Genomic DNA, 11,834 nt, shown 5'->3' with positions numbered 1-11,834 from the left:
GATCACCTAGGGGTCCTGTGAAAATAAGACTCAGTAAGTGTGGGTGGGGCCTGAGGTTCTGCATTTCTAACAAGTTGTAGGAGGAGCCAACGCTGCTGGTCTGGGGACCACACTTGGAGCAGAACACATCACAGTGTGGTCTGTATAGAGAGACAATCGTTATATCACTACCTCATTTGATTCTCACTAGAATGCTAAGAGTAGATAGGGGAGCTACTTTATGACCCTTTCACAGATTTTTATGAGTCTAGGAGAAATCAGCTTTTTTTCCCAAATGGTATCACATGTTTAGATCAGGATTCTGTTATTCATGCTCAGGACCCCAAATCCCCAACTTAACCATCTACGTCCCCTACATTTAGCTACTGATCACAGGCACAATGCTCTACCTTTGGACACAGCCCTGCCATCCCTGGGTGGCCTCCCAAGCCCTAGGGTGGCACACTGGCACCCAGAGCCCTGTCCTCTGTGATTGGTCTTTGCTGACATTCATGGGGACAGCAGCTCCCAGGACAAGAACAGACAACCACAGGGAGCAGAATAAAAAGGAAATCGTGAATTTTCCCAAAACCACCTGTCGCCTCTGGGTCTCAGCACAGCCTCCGAACACCTGTGCTTACTCGGGCCACCCACAGATGACAAGTGGGTGCACTTCATGGGCACCTATCATGTGTAGGACACTGCACAGGTGTTTTCCCTGAGCTGTCTCCTTCAACACCTGCACTGTTGGTGAAGCTTTTCACCCATGAACGCATTCATGCACCCAGTACTAGCTAAAGGCTGCCTGTATTCTCGGTGCTGAGTAGAGATAAATATAAACAAGACTCATTTCCTCTTCTCAAGAGACGATGTGTCCAAATTACCCAGCTCACAGAAGTGTTTCAGCAGGGACGGAAACCGCTGTGCCCCAGCCTAATTCACCCCTTTTTCCAACCCCAGGGAACTCCTGAGACCAGCAGCCCTCACCGTCTGGGGAGCCTGTCACTACTGCAGAGACCATGATTCAGCAGATCTGCGAGAGCCCCGGCCGTCTGCATTTTCACAGTCACATCAAGGAATTCTTATTGGAGCAAACTTCAGATCACACTCTGAGGACAATGCCATCAGGCCAACTGCAGAGGTTGGACAGGAGCACAGCCCAGCTAAGGCCTTCCTGGGAGCCTACCTGGGACAGAGCGAGAAGACATGCTCCCATCTCAGAGAGACCGAATTGCTTGGAAAGAAGAATGCAGTGATTGCATCCAACCAAATTTGGAAGCAAGAGGTATTACATCTGAGGCCAGGTATGCAGCCAAGCTTGAACGCTGCAGGGTGAGCAGGGTGTGAGTAGGTAGGACAGCTTTCAAGTATCACCTCCACACCACAAACATCACAGTGTGTTATTATGTGTGGTGTTCCTCTGTGCCCATGCCCTGCCATGTGATTATTGTGCCACGGTTCTCAGCCCCACCATCTTAAGATATGGGCCTCTTGGATCCTTAGGTAGGCAGATGCCCTGTTAGCTTGAGTCATGACATCACCTTCCGGGCTTTGTGTTTTCTACTTTAATTATTAAATTCTAGGAAACAGAGAATCCCATTGGTCCCGGTGGGTTTGCATGCCTATTCCTGGCTCAATCAGGTACAGCCAGGTGGGCAGGGTCACTAAATGGAAACAAGGCCAGTTAGACTGCACTGCCTGTGAGAGGCAGTCCCCAGGCCAGGGGGCAGCGGTGCCAAAGTTGAACAGAGTGGTAATTCCTGAAGAAGTGAATTTTCTGTCCTTCTCATTAATTTCCAACTTCAGCTGGTGCTTTTTCCTTTCCCAGGCCCAGATGTCAGACACTGGAGCTGAGCTGCTGCGGGATGCAAACCTCACAGCTCTGCTGTGCTCACAGAACCACAGCAACACTACCGACCCGAGTGCCCCACTGTGCAACCCCTGGCACAGTTTATTCTTGAGGGTACACCATTCACTCTGTGCTCAGAGGTCGGCCCTGACCCAGAGGTCATGAATTCTGGAGTTGGGTAGAGAACTGGCTGCAATCCCCCACGGTGTCACCCCACTGCCCTCTTCCAGAAGAAATCCTGTAAGTAAACCTTCCTGCAGTATTTATTACAATGCAAAGATCTATGCTGAGTGTTAGGATAAAGATAGCCCATAGCTACATAATCCCTGCTTCCAAGGGGGCCGCTGGGAGAGAACTAGGGAAGGAAAAAAACAAACCAACAGGTAGCAACATAATAAAACAGTTCCCAAGTGCTTTCAGAATCCCAGTTCAGAAAGCAGTGGATGGACCTCAGGTAAGGAGAGAGTCAGAACAGCATTTCCAGGTAAGGCGACACTTCCCTCATCGTGCCTTAGAGAGGGAGTGGAGGTTACCCAGAAGGGGTGGAAGAGCATACCTGACAAGAGGAATGGTGTGGGGAAAGGCTCAGAGACATTCCACGGTACAGGAAAGCAGGGCAGCAATGGGCACAAGGCAAAGAACCCAGTAAGGATGAGGCTGGAGGGCTGGGCATGGGCTACGCTGTGTGTGGCTGAGTCAACCAGGCGGAAGTCTGCTGAGTGTGGAGGAGGGATGGGGGTGGGAGACGAGGAGGCAGAGAGGCCAGCGGGTAGGTGATTATGGGGATCCAGACAAGCGATGAAAAAGATATGCTGCAAGGTACAATTTAAGCCGAGACCTAAATGAGAAGGAATCAACCACGGAAAGATCAGAGAGAATATTCTAGAAAGAGAAACAAACAATGTGAAGTCCCCAAGGAGGGAATACACGTGACTTCTGGAGGAATAGAAAGTAGGCCAGTGAATGACTAAAGAAAGTGCTAGCAGAGAGGACTAAGAGGGGAGCAAAGACAGAAGTGAACCCGGTAAACCTGGGAAAGGTGTTTGGATTTTTCTCAGCGGGAAGCCTTTGGAGAATTTTAAACGATGAACTTACATGATCTTATTAACATTTATTTCTAAGACTTCTCCTTCTCCTGGTGCTGAAGGGGATCAGCATGGAAGCAGGCAGAGCACAGGGTCTATTGACATGTCCCTGGTGAGAGAGGGGACGGCCGGGGATCAGGATAGTGAGCAAGGGGGAGAGTGACGTGGGAAGATTGGAGAGAAGCTTTGGAAGTAGAATTGACAGGAATACTTGATGTTTTAGACGAGGGTTGATAAGGGAAGGAGAAAAGCCCTGTCTCCTCAGATACCCTTGGCAAGGGTATCTGACTGTACAGCAATACCATTTACTGAGATGGGAAGTCTGCCAAATGTATGAGAGGAATGGAGGCGGCATAGGAATCAAGAGTTCTCTTTTGAATGTGTTGCGTGTAAGGTGCAGTTTAGTGTGGAAGTGAAGCTGCCCAACAGGAGATGGTTATATAGTTTTCCTTTTGTGGCTGGAGACATGAACCTGAGTGTCCCTGGTATAGACGTGGCATTTGAAAACGTGAGACAGGACGTGATTATCTAGACTGAGACAGAAGAAAAGGCAATTCAGGACCAAATCTTGGGGCCCTCCAACCTTTTAAGATAAGAAGAGAAAATTGAGGAGCAATAGAATAGGAAATGAGAATAAGAAGAGAAAGTAGTTTCAGGGACCCAAAGCAGGGGTGGAGGTGGGGGTTGCAAGAAGGAAAAAGTGGGCACCTCTCTAATTTTGCAAGAAAGGCAGGTAAAATGAGGACTGAGAAATAACCATCCCTAGCCCCTAGGACCACAACTGGCACATTGAAGATGCTAAATAAGTATGAGTTGAATTAATTAACTGAAAAGTCTAGCCCAGGGGAAACAAATGCACGACATTTTTGGCTTTCAGGATACCACTTCTCACCTTTCTTTCCCTGTGACAGACACTGATAATCAATTACTGTTCCCCCCACACTCCACCAGACTCAGTCTTGGAATCCTTCTGCTCTAGGCAGGCACCATCAAGTAATTGAAATTGTTGTGCAAATTCAAGCGTATTTGCCATTCCAGGAATAGAGTGAGGAGTTGGTGCAGGACTTCATCTCAGAGCTACTCAACAATGAGCTTCCGCGGGTCTGCTTCAGAAGGAACCACAGACAATCTGCAAAGGGTGCTGCAGAAGAAGTTCCTGCTAGGTGGGGACTGAACCAGGTGAAACTGAGGCCATGGCAGAGTCCACGGCTCACATAGCACTGCTCATATCCCCAGCATCCAGCTGCTCAAAGCCAAAAGAGGAAAATCCCACCCAGCCTAGGTTAAATACTCATGAACTAATCTTTCCCTTCTATGCATTCCTTTTCCCTGGTACCTTTATTGGTCTCCTGAAATGCCTTATCTGCAAACGCATGATTTTGTTCTAAATCTCTGCCCATGAACACAATTACCATTTCTGCTTCTTGCACAAGGTAAAAATGAATCATGAGATTCAAGACATTAATTTAACTTATCCGCCCAGCCACAGGCAGTCTGACTCCATCTCCAAATGATGCACTCCCCCACATAAAATAAAAGCAGACAGTTTTATTCTTCAGTCCAACACACTTAGCATTACAGACAGACATCTGCTGCAGACAAATCTTGGGCCTTTGGAGCCTTAATACTTTAAAATTATTCCCCGCCACCACCTGGAAGCTCATGCATCCATTTGTGGACTTTTCCACCTAATGCTGCCTTGCAAGCTAATGAGCAGTTGGTTCATAGACAAGAGCGTTGAAGCTGTTCTTTGAGAACTCCTACATCAGCAGCAGAAAGCGCAGAACGCTAACCACCAGGAGCCTCTCAGCACCCTCCACCTCCTCTCACCTTCATTAACCACTTTAACAAACACGGACTGTCAGCCCAATTCGATGCTGTTTTTTGCAGTAGAAGCTAGAGGTATAGCGAGTAATAAGGTATAGTCTCCTTTCCCATCTGGGGCTTGCCAATGGGCTTCAGAAGGTCTGTGTGCCCTCTGCAGTGACAGGTACCTGCTGTGTGTATGTGGCTATATGTGTATATGTCTCCAGAGAGTGGTCTATATTCTTCCCTGGATTAGGATTCAAAAAGGTCAGGGATCTATGGGAATGGGAAGGTCGCTTTGGCATCTCCCTCTCCTGCCTCCCCAGTCACACACAAAGCCAGGACCAAGGTTTGTCAGTTTCTTCTCCTAAGTTGCTGTGTGTTCAACCCCGTTTCTCAACGCTCCACCTTTCTCCAAACTGCCCTTCTTTCAATGGTTAGTTACAAATAGCCTCCTCAGCATCCCCCCCGGGTGTCCTCTCTCTTCTCAGAACAAAGGCCTGCCCAGATTTTCCGATCTCAGATCTGGTCATTTCAATCCCTTGTTGAAATCTTTTTAATGACTTCACTGAGCATGGATGGCCAGCCGTGAACTTTCACAGGATTGTTGGCAATTACAACAACATCCCCCTTTACTACTAGTCTCTCTACTTTATGAACTCAACCTCATCAAAGTTCTTTCATATCTTCACATTCTCTACCTGCCTTTCTGACCCTGGGCTTGTGTGCATTGTGGAATATCCTCTCCCAAAAGGCTTCTCTCTCCCTTCTCCAAGTTGTATTGAAATCACCGCTTCTCCTGTTTCCCATGACCCCCCCGACCAGGTGGAACACCATGTTGTAAAATATCATAGCTGCATGAACTTCTCCATAGACATTGTCCGAGCTGGAACCACACTGATTTTGTATGACCCATTGATTAATATCTATTCCTCAGCAAACTGTTAGTCATTGTATCCCCCATGCTTCCTGGAATGCTGTGCACAGAGAAGGCGAGGACTTGACTAACACCCAGTGAATGAAGAAATGAATGACCAGGCAGGTAAATAAATAAGCAACATCGTAGATGCCATAAAAAAAGGACACCACTGAGTACTGCTGCAGCACAAAGGAGGGGAACATCTGCTCTGTTCGTCCGGGGCAGGGCAGGGGCAGGGACTCTGTCTCATTTGCCTGCAGTGTCTAATCCAGGCTCATCGCACAGTGCATGTGAGCCACACGCGTGGACTGAGCACATGAAAAAGCACCTGACTCTGCCTGGAAGTGTGAGCGGGGGCTTCCAGAGGAGTCAGCAGCTGACATCGGGCATAAAGGGAAACTGAAAGTATCAGATCAAAGGGACAAGGCAGCAGGCAAAGGGCATTTCCAACAGAAGAAACAAATACAAAGGCCTGAAACCACAAAAAGGGAGCAAAAATTCTGAGAAGGAAAAAGAGGGTAAGTCCCAGTGTCCCTTCTGGGAGGGAGGGACTCGGTGCCCCAGCTGCTAAATGTGTGGGGGAGCAACACCTCCAGCTGTCAGCTCCCCAGGGGTGGCCTCGGCTGCTGAGAGTGTCCTGGCCCAAGGTCACCCGTTCCAGGAGCAGCCCACTCCCCAGGTGTGGCTGAGACAGGAGGACAAGGGCTAGACACTGTGGGCCATCAGGGGACAATTCTGGCAGCATTTTATGCCCAGTACTCCCAGCAGGAGCAGCACTGGCCGCCAGGACTCCCAGTGGGTTTGGGGGATCCACCCTTGGCCCTGCATCGTCACAGCTTAACTGCCCCCTCTGGCCTCCTTCCCACAGGCATGGGTCTCACCTGAGCAATGAACCGTATGCAAGTCTGCCTAGGGGAGGCCACAAGAGTGGATTTATACTGGTGAACCCACAAGAAAGTGAGTTTGGATCAAGAGCATAAGGGCCTCCTGTGGTGTGCTAAGAGCTGTCCACTCATCCTGCGGGCAAGGAGACCCCGGGGAGGCCTTGTAAGCAGAGGGTGCTGAGGTTGGAGACCTGTGTGGGAAAGACCTCCCCAGCAGCTGTGTGGCAACTACACTGGAAGGAGTCAGAGAGACCTGCTGGGAGTGTGTTGGACCAGCCTATAAAGGAGAAAAGTGAGGTCCAAGCTGGAGGAGGGGTGGGTAATGGGGAGGAAGAATGATGTCGAGAAACGTAGATGGGAAAGTCGATAGCCCCTCACCACACATGGTCTATGGGCCACAGTACAAATAAGTGAACAGTGACACTGGGAGAACAGGTTAAGTCCCAGGTGTGCTGTGGAAACCCTGCTGACTTGGGTTAAAAATAACATCAATAGTCAACACTTAAAAAAACTTGCTAAGAGGATAGATCGTTTGTTCAGGACAGATGTTCACTGAATCAACTGTGGTTGTGGTTTCACTGGCATGTACTTATCCCCAGTCTCATTTCTCATTCAGTTGTACACAGTAAGTATGTACACCTTTGTGTATGTCAAATACACCTCAGTAAAGTGATTTAAATATACATATACATGGCAACCTGGAAGAGAAGTTCTTTCTTCTAAAGGCTTTTTAAAAGCACTCCCAGGTAGCAAAGAATGAAACTGGTAACTGAAATGTTCTGACAGCATTAAAATTGATAACAAACCAGCAAAGTTTCATACGAAGATTCATCATCAAAGTTTTTATTTGTTTGTTATGATCTTGAGGCTTTTTGCTTGATATAATCAGACACTGAGTTGCTGAAGACCATTCTCATGTCAAACAGACAGGTCTTCAAAGAAAAGAAGGAGCAGGGCTATGAATGTACAAGAAAGGCCAAATGAATACAAGTAAAGAACTTGGCAGGAATATTACTCAACAAATATGCATTGAGCATCTTCTACATGCCAAGGACTATGCTAGGGGCTGGCAACACAGTGGCGTTAAGGTCTTGCATAACCCAACCCCATGTCCCTCCCTGTGATCTCCCTCCGTAACACCTTCACTCAATATCCAAATTCTACTTGTCACTTCAGAAAGAGCTTTACCTAGACATGATACATGCCCTGATCTCTACATCAGAAATGCAGGCCACAAAAGAACCTGGCCTGTTTGCAGAACAATGAGAAGTTCGACGTGTTCCAGAACGTTAGTCCAGAACACCCCTTTCCCACCTCACCACCCAGCTTGCATGTCCTCTCCACATCGAGTTAACCCCTCCCTTCTCTGGGCACCATCAGCACTTAGTTCGTACATCCATTAGAGTGTTCGAAGTGGCACATTGCATTATATATCTTTCTACCCCACTCAAAAGCTCAGAAATACTGATACATGATTGAATAGATACATGGGAGTATCTTCCCCCAAACCATGGTGTATGTGAGAACAGTGTTGTTATACTGCTCATCTTTGTACTTTTCACCGTATTTGGCATATTGTTTGGAACAAAGTAGGTGCTCAGTAAGTATTAAACAGATGTGGTTGCATTCATCAAGATTGCTATTAATGATCACAAATTTGTCACATGCTACATGACATTTGGTACCTCTTGAAAACAGAGGCAAAATGATTATTTAATAACAAAGATCTTACCAGACTGCAGGATGGTGAAGAAATATATGTTACGGACCAACACAGATAACGTTGTGTTTAATTATTTAAAAATTAAACCTCTTGTAGAATGTGTACCTGATAGAGCATCAGACATGAAAGGACAACTCAATTCCTTTTGGAAAAGGATCATTCATCTGGACCGTTTTGGTGAAGTAGAGTCACTAGTCTTGACCCTACGAAATCAATGCTGATAATAAAAGCTACCACCTCTTAGTAATTGGTCTTGTGTCAGATGCTTGCTCCACCCTTTAGAATATTATCACATTAAATCCTCTTGATAGCCAAATGTGAAAAGCATTATTTTATTGTTCCTATTCCATATCTCCTTCTGAATATTAAGCTTCAGAGGGGTGTAATAATTTGCTCAGAGTTGTGGAGCTAGTAGGCTAAAGAGCTGGATTCAAGCTCGCCATTGTTCCCAAAGCCCAAGCTCTGAACTAGTCTGCTCTGTAAGGTCAAACAGGGATATCAGGTAATGCTTTTGGTTGAATCATAAAAGGGATCATCTATCGGATAGACTCCAGTCTCCTCATTTTACAAAGATACAACTGAGATCCAGAGAAATGAAGGAATACAGGGTCTTAGAATCTCATGACTGAAACAGACTCTAAAATTTACCCAGGCAACTTCTGACTTAATATGTTTTTAATAGCTTTATTGAGCAAAGATTCACAAAGCACAAAATCCACCAGTTTAAATATATAACTTCAATATACAAAGCACAAAATCCACTGATTTAAATACACAGTTTTTAGAATATTCACAAGTTGTGTGTCAATCACCATAACCAAATTTTAGAACATTTCTATTATCTCCCAAAGAAACCCCATACCCAATACCAGCAAGTCCACATTCCACCCCCAACCCCAGTCCTAAGCAACTACTACTTTGTCTCTGTGATTTGCCATTGGGGACATTTAATACAAATGGAGCCACACAACATGTGGCCATAAGTGACTGGCTTGTTTCACTCAGCATAGCACCTGTTTCCGAATATCTAAAAGACAGAAAATCAGTGGCAGCCACAAGGAATAGTGGGGTGGCCATGTTTCCTCATGCAATCTCCATTAGCCCCACCCTATAAGCTACCCCAAGATAAACACAAAATCTAAGTGATGGGTTGAATGGTGCTTCTCCCCCCCAAATTCATGCTGTACTCCTAAAACCCAGCACCTCAGAAAAGGAGTTTATTTAGACATAGGGTCATGAAAGAACTGATCAAATTAAAGCAAGATTATTAGAACAGGCTCTAATTCCATATAATTGGGGTCCTCCTAAGACAAGGAGAGCTGCAAACAGACATGCACATGGGGAGGGTGACACAGGAAGTTTCGAGTAATAACACCTTAAGCAGAGGAACTACCAGAAGCAAGGAGAAGGACCTGGAACTCTCCTAAGGCACCCACCCCACCATCTGGGCTCTGGACCGTGAGATAGTAACTTTCTGTTGTTTACACACCCAGTTTGTGCATTTTGGTACAGCAGCCCTAGTAAACTAACACAGTACCACAACACAGGTTCTATACTTTTCCTCTCCCTGGCAAGGGCATTGCTACCCTTAAGTCTCCTGTCTAGCCAAGCTCTACAAATCAACATTTCTCTTAAATCAGATCCATGAGATTTTCACCTAATCTCATCATCTCCCAGGGACCCCCATTGTAAGCAGTGGTACCATCATCCTAACAAATGGACACGCCAGAATACTAGGCAAGTCGTCTTTGACTCCTCTTCTCTGTGCGCTGCCCAATCATATACATGCATACAAGCACATGCATACAGACACATGCATGAACGAACACAGCGCTAGGCTAAGAGTTTTACAAGGGGATTCTGGTATGCTTTTAAAGACAAATAATGCCAATACTGTTTAGAAATATTCCAGATCATTCAAATTCAAGCTGGTAAATTCTTTCACGAGGTCAGCAAATTATTATCAGAACCTGAAAAATAAATTTAAAAAATATATAAAATCTCAGTAAAGAATATCTATATAAACCATAATCAAGACATTAGTCTACATAATCAATGGGTGTTTAAAAGAATAATATTCCATGACCAAGTGCAAAATCAGTTCAGCAATGCAAGTTGGCTTCTTCTCACTCACTGGCCCAGAATGTTAACAAACAAGGGACTAAGAATGGGTCAGCATGATTTGCCTGTGAAAGCCCTGCATTCCATGTTACTCAGTAGCCTAATCTACTTTCAATATATATGGATATTTTTTCACTTTTTTCAAGAATCGTTTTAAATTTCTTGGCTCTGGACACCACGCTTTTCTCATTTTTAAATACACTAACAGTTTTGGCAGACTTTATTCTATTGAAAGGTCTGTCTACATGAACCTCTTGCCAGTATTAATGCAGAAAAAAACCCTCACTGCCAGTGTTTAATGGATGTGACCAGTTATGTAATAGTCAAAAACAACCTTTCCCACTCATGAATTTGAAATTAAAAGTTCCAAACCCACTTACCAGTGAAAAATTTCCTGGGAAAATTCTTTTAGCTCTGAAATTTAACCCAACTCTATGTCACTGCTATGATCATCTATCTATTCCTGTGTAACAAAATATTGGGCAAATAAAATTTTTTATCATTAGCCATCATGGTCCCATGGGTTGACTGGGTCTAGCTGGTCGGTTCTCCTGTTGGGTTTTTCACATGGTTGCAGCTGGTTGACAGTTGACCTACACAGATCTAAATAAAGTCTCACCTCAGTTGCAGGTGCAAGATGGCTTGTTCACATGGCTAGTATTTGATGCAGGTTGTTGGCAGGGAGATCACTGGGGCTGTTGACCAGGATACGACTTGCAACTCAGATAGCAACACGGTCAGAGAGGTAAGCCCAGGCACAGCAGCCAAGGACTGACTGGAGCAGCCCACAGTCAGTTCTGTTACCTCCTCCACAGCAGAAAGACGCATCACTGGAAGCCCTTTAAATTCATGAAAAGATTGTATGCCATTTAGAGATCAGGGTCGGTCCTGTGTGGAGACCCCTCTGGAACACCACTCGGACGTCCTTGGAGGCTCTGGGAGCACTTGGCTTTGAGTTGGACAAGTCTGGATTCCAAGCTGGCAGATTTTACCACCTTTCTTAACCTCCTCTTTATAATGAAGGCAGCATTATACAACTTGCTAAGTTGTGGTGAGGCTTTTAAAAGGTTAATATATGTGAAGTACTTTGTATACTGCCTGATATGAGGTAGGAGAATTAATGATTATCATCATTGCCATTAATATCATCATTGTTTTGCTGGGGGAAAAAAAGGACAATATTCAGAAAAAACTAATGATTTTCACATTTTAAACATGTATAACCCTACATTCCATATTATTCCTCTTTTTTTATCTACTGTGGGTTCCGTTTTCATACAAAAAGTCAAATGAAACTATTTGACTTACATTCCATCAATTAACTTACTGTCTGAACATTTTTCTACTCTACGTATGGTTATAAAGAAACTGTTAGACTCTGTAGACTGTGTGTGTGTGTAAGCACAGGGAAAGGATTGAAAAAACATATACCAATATGTTAAGACTGATCATCTTTAGATGGTCATAT

At 45.2% G+C, this 11,834-nt stretch overlaps 1 long non-coding RNA gene across 1 annotated transcript; it reads left to right on the top strand.

Annotated features, from left to right (window-relative positions):
* The first annotated feature begins 5,885 nt into the window (after positions 1–5,885).
* Positions 5,886–8,474, top strand: LOC119035594 (uncharacterized). Its single transcript, XR_005079840.2, has 3 exons — positions 5,886–6,156; positions 6,507–6,595; positions 8,342–8,474. It is a non-coding gene; the product is annotated as an uncharacterized LOC119035594 (long non-coding RNA).
* Positions 8,475–11,834: the final 3,360 nt, after the last annotated feature.

The sequence above is a fragment of the Artibeus jamaicensis genome, unplaced genomic scaffold, assembly GCF_021234435.1.
Source record: "Artibeus jamaicensis isolate MK-2021 breed Jamaican fruit bat unplaced genomic scaffold, CSHL_Jam_final contig_76, whole genome shotgun sequence".
Lineage (NCBI taxonomy): Eukaryota > Metazoa > Chordata > Mammalia > Chiroptera > Phyllostomidae > Artibeus > Artibeus jamaicensis.
The sequence above is the reverse complement of the archived record's forward strand: the minus strand, read 5'-3'. Positions and strand labels throughout refer to the sequence as shown.